Source organism: Podarcis raffonei, chromosome 7, assembly GCF_027172205.1.
Source record: "Podarcis raffonei isolate rPodRaf1 chromosome 7, rPodRaf1.pri, whole genome shotgun sequence".
In the NCBI taxonomy this organism is placed as follows: Eukaryota; Metazoa; Chordata; class Lepidosauria; order Squamata; family Lacertidae; genus Podarcis; species Podarcis raffonei.
Window position 1 is genome coordinate 66,821,306 of NC_070608.1, and position 4,507 is coordinate 66,825,812.

Here is a 4,507-nt window from a genome sequence, read left to right on the forward strand (position 1 = left end):
TGAGGGACATAAGCCTGGTGTTTGTCAGAACATCAGGCTCAATCCACTTAGAGTTCTGCAAGTTAGGTATTGAAGAAGAGCAGTCCACTCTCGACTTTTTTTTAGAAAGCGCAGTAAAATAATGAAGTTCCAGGCAGACATTTGCTGAGCATCTAAATGCACTTGCCGTCAGTGACGTCAGTCTTTGGGGAGGGCAGAAGAACTATTTGCACCCAAGTGGAAATGGACACCATAAAGGCTACAAGACATCTGAGAAGTCCAGGGATGCCAAAGACCCTTTGGCAGCAGCAACACGGCTGCTTGTGAAAGATATGAATCTGGTATCCAATTGGATCCCTGAGCTGAACAAAATAAGAGCCGCGCTAAAGGGGAAGCTAAATTTGGGTGCCTGAAATTTTTACAGCTTAATGCTAATTGTTTGGATTAGAGTGCCAGTTGCTTTGCAGAAATTCTTTGTACACAGATTTATTTATTTTTAATTATGCTGTGCACAGATAGTTTAGAAAATTTATAACTCTGCTAGAGGTGCATTAGACTTCCCCTCCCCTCTGCTGACAACAACCAAGTTAACATAGTAGGAAAACATTATTTGCTATTATTTTCTATCCCGGCTGCTAGCAAAGTAAGAATTGCACAGAACATAATTTGCAACAAACATAATTATTGTATAATGGCAGCAGTTGCAGGAATAGTTTTGGTTCCTCCTACTTAAGCAGCAGGGACGCAGGTGGCGCTGTGGGTAAAACCTCAGCGCCTAGGACTTGCCGATCGCATGGTCGGCAGTTCGAATCCCCGCGGCGGGGTGCGCTCCCGTCGTTCGGTCCCAGCGCCTGCCAACCTAGCAGTTCGAAAGCACCCCCTGGTGCAAGTAGATAAATAGGGACCGCTTACCAGCGGGAAGGTAAACTGCGTTCCGTGTGCTGCGCTGGCTCGTCAGATGCAGCTTGTCACGCTGGCCACGTGACCCGGAAGTGTCTGCGGACAGCGCTGGCTCCCAGCCTATAGAGTGAGATGAGCGCACAACCCTAGAGTCTGGCAAGACTGGCCCGTACGGGCAGGGGTACCTTTACCTTTACCTTTACTTAAGCAGCTGGCATTCTTTCATAGCTTTAGCCATGATGAGAAAGGGAGGGTATGGCTTTTTAAAAAGCAGCCATTCTCCCCACAACCATAGTTTAAATCTGCCAAGTATAAAATAACCACGTTCATCTACACAAATCATTTCCGTGCCCTGTATAACCCAAAAGGTAAATATAGAAACTCAAGCGATGACTTGCCTGGGCTCTGATCCAAAACTCTGTGCATCCTCTGAGGTGCACATAAATCTCCTGGGTGAGTCGCCTTCCCCTTAACTACAAATAGATTCTCCTGATATTGAAATGAAGGGGGAGGCCATTATGTGCACAGAAACTTTGAACATGTATATTGGAACTTACATGCGTGCGTATGCACATGTGCACATGCGCAAACACACGCAGAGAGCATTGAACAAGCCAAGTTTGAGAAGTTGGTTGCGGGCCCATGCACAGTGTGACCCAGGAACCGGAAAGGGGCAGTAATGGAGTAGCAACAAAAACGACACAACAAGATCTTGGAACTAAATTGGCCACAACTTTATTGATTACAGATGGGAGTAGGCTTTGGCTTAGGCACTGGGTATGTATAATCCATTCCGACTACTGGGTGATTATTCACAAGGGTTGGTTCTGGGTTAATGGTGTCTTCAAGACACAGGTCAACTACAGTGACCCCCCCTCACCGAATGGAAGTCCTTTGGCCCATCAGCCCCTCACCCCCCCATCTGGACCTTTGGACAGAACTTCAAACCAGACCCCTTTACCAGTGTGCCCTGAGATTTTTACGTATCCCTCTCACCCCAATGCCTTTTTTGAGTCAAAGTTGTAACAGTTGCTATGTGGAAGGCAAAACTCCCAAATTGGCCCTATTTGTATGAAAACAAATTCTAAACAAATATAAAATAAAACCTAAAATCAGCAGCTGCGTAAACGCAAAAAATAAAATAAAAATCCCAAAACTCACTATACCCCCAAAGCCAAACAGAGATTGTATTTATCAGCAATCATCATCATCAAAGCAAAACTGCTGGCACCTAAATGTTTACAGTGTTTTAGCCTATATTATCGCAATAGGTGGGAAACGGTGTGGTTCCCCAGAGCCCTGCTGAAGAATATACTTCTTTCTGTTTTTCAAGGGTTACCAAATTACTAAAAAGCAAAAACCTTCCTTGTGTTCTGCTGATGGCGCCAATGACTGACAATAAAATGCCAGGGATGGAGGCATCAGTCTTTTTGAGATACATCTCCATTACTACCACATAACAAGTTCTGCCCTCACACAGCCCAGGATTAAGATCCCTTTTGTACAGAATAGACATTTGCAAGATTTAACGCACCAAACGTAGCTGGGAATGCTTCCCCGACACTGATTTAAACGGCTTTGATTTAAAAGCAGGAAACCGAAAAGGAGGGAGGGGTGGAATCCAGAGGTTAGGGATCTCTATTTGATGGAAAGAATAATACAAAAGGCATCCCTGAAAATGCCACAGGAGCCAGAAGCAGGGAAGCTCCAGTGAGGAAGAGTTATGTTTTAAAACACTCGGGGATTTCCGAACTGCGTCTGCTAAAAGAATAGCTAAACCCTCTTGACACTTGGACATCTGCAAAAAACAACAACAACACACACACAAAAACCCACCACCTCCCTGTTATCCGCAAAGCACCAGGAGAGGTGTTTGCACCATCTGTAAAACAACACAATTCTACAGAAACATTCCTCTCTGAGGCATTTGAGGAGCTCACAAAGGATTACCAGTGAAAAAGGGTCGCACATAATTCTAACACCATCTCCCCTCCAGCCACCCCCATCCCAAGTTAAACAACGGAGGGCAAAGGTTGGTCGTATGTCAATGGTCATAAGGAAAGGCAGCTACAGTGGTACCTCGGGTTACAGACGCTTCAGGTTACAGACTCAGCTAACCCAGAAATAGTACCTCAGGTTAAGAACTTTGCTTCAGGATGAGAACAGAAATCGTGCTCCAGCGGCGCGGCAGCAGCGGCAGGCCCCCATTAGCTAAAGTGGTGCTTCAGGTTAAGAACAGTTTCAGGTTAAGAACGGACCTCCGGAACGAATTAAGTGCTTAACCCGAGGTACCACTGTACTGAGGTATACTCTACAGTACGGTCCTTCTGAAAGGCGGATTTCAATGGGAACATGATAGAAAACCGAGAAAGTGAAGGCATTTGATTTTGCATTACTGTATTTTAATATTGTGTTGGAAGCCGCCCAGAGTGGCTGGGGAAACCCAGCCAGATGGGCGGGGTATAAATAAATAATAATAATAATAATAATAATAATAATTATTATTATTATTATTATTATTATTATTATTATTATTATTATTTGCATCCATGTTCTCACTGGAGACGTGGGTGGCGCTGTGGTCTAAACCACGGAGCCTAGGGCTTGCCAATCAGAAGGTCTGCGGATCGAATCCCCGCATTGGGGTGAGCTCCCATTGCTCGGTCCCTGCTCCTGCCAACCTAGCAGTTCGAAAGCACACCAGTGCAAGTAGATAAATAGGTACCGCTCCGGCAGGAAGGTAAATGGCGTTTCCGTGCGCTGCTCTGGTTTCGCCAGAAACGGCTTAGTCATGCTGGCCACATGACCCGGAAAAACTGTCTGCGGACAAACGTCGGCTCCCTCGGCCAGTAAAGTGAGATGAGCTCCGCAACCCCAGAGTCGTTCGCGACTGGACTTAACTGTCAGGGGTCCTTTACCTTTACCTCTGAACTCACTGAAATATCTGCAGTCTTCAAAGGCAGCCCACATCAATGCACTGTGGTAATATACCACAGCATCTATGGGGAAAAGGCCACAACAGTGACAAAGCTTCACAGGATCTCATTGTAATGCATTCCCAGGTTCATCTCTTTCATCAAACAAACTTATAAATGCCATTGATTGAATGCTGTCTTCAGTTTGTATTGTGAGAAAGAGAAAACTGGAGTTCCTTTTCCCAAAGAGCCTTGGTTACGTATTGCACTCCTGCGTTGACCTAGCATCTCTCACCAGAGTGCTTATTTGTTGAAGGCTCAGACTGAGCATCTTATAATTTATGGCAGCTGCTGGCATTGAACATGACAGGTACTCGAACAGAAATATTGTAGCAGCGGCCGAGTCCAGTCCTGGCTTTTTCTGGCTTTGCGCCACTTATAGGGATATACAATCATTCACAAGCGACTATCACTACTCCATTTTATCACCAATAAATCAGAAGTCATTGTATATCACCGTTCTCCAAAGCTTAATCTTCTCACTTTCCCCTGTTACTTTAGATGGTTTATTCTTTTTCTTACTTTCTTAATTCCTGGTAAAAAGGTATCCAAGCCCTTGTAAAAATGCCAGCACCTGCCTTGCGTGAGTACACAGTGGGATAAATCAGCCCCATATATAACCAGCATGCCTAGATCTAGTGAAAGCATGCAGG